This window comes from Hylaeus anthracinus, unplaced genomic scaffold (genome assembly GCF_026225885.1).
Source record: "Hylaeus anthracinus isolate JK02 unplaced genomic scaffold, UHH_iyHylAnth1.0_haploid 11994, whole genome shotgun sequence".
Lineage (NCBI taxonomy): Eukaryota > Metazoa > Arthropoda > Insecta > Hymenoptera > Colletidae > Hylaeus > Hylaeus anthracinus.
In genome coordinates this window covers 13,013,659-13,013,890 of record NW_026534341.1, presented here as the reverse complement: position 1 = coordinate 13,013,890, position 232 = coordinate 13,013,659, and the positions used below count along the sequence as shown (strand labels likewise).

At 30.6% G+C, this 232-nt stretch overlaps 1 protein-coding gene across 3 annotated transcripts in view; it reads right to left on the bottom strand.

Moving 5' to 3' along the window:
- LOC128888531 (anoctamin-4) overlaps positions 1–232 on the bottom strand; it is an 18,818-nt gene that overhangs the window by 8,913 nt on the left and 9,673 nt on the right. The gene's annotated exons all lie outside the window — the stretch shown is intronic.

Here is a 232-nt window from a genome sequence, read left to right as displayed (position 1 = left end):
CTCTAAGGTCAAATAATATTAGGTAGACTGGAAAGTAATGTCGTTTCTTTTACACTAAATTCAAACAAATTTTTCATAAATTTCTATTTTTAAACAATTATGTAATCGCTCTCGTTATCAACAGCCACCTAGTGTGCAAATTTTCAATGACCGATAAAAATCAAGGAGCTGTTGAGTGCTAAACAAGGATTTAAAATTGCAAAAACGACATTACTTTCCAGTCTACCTAATA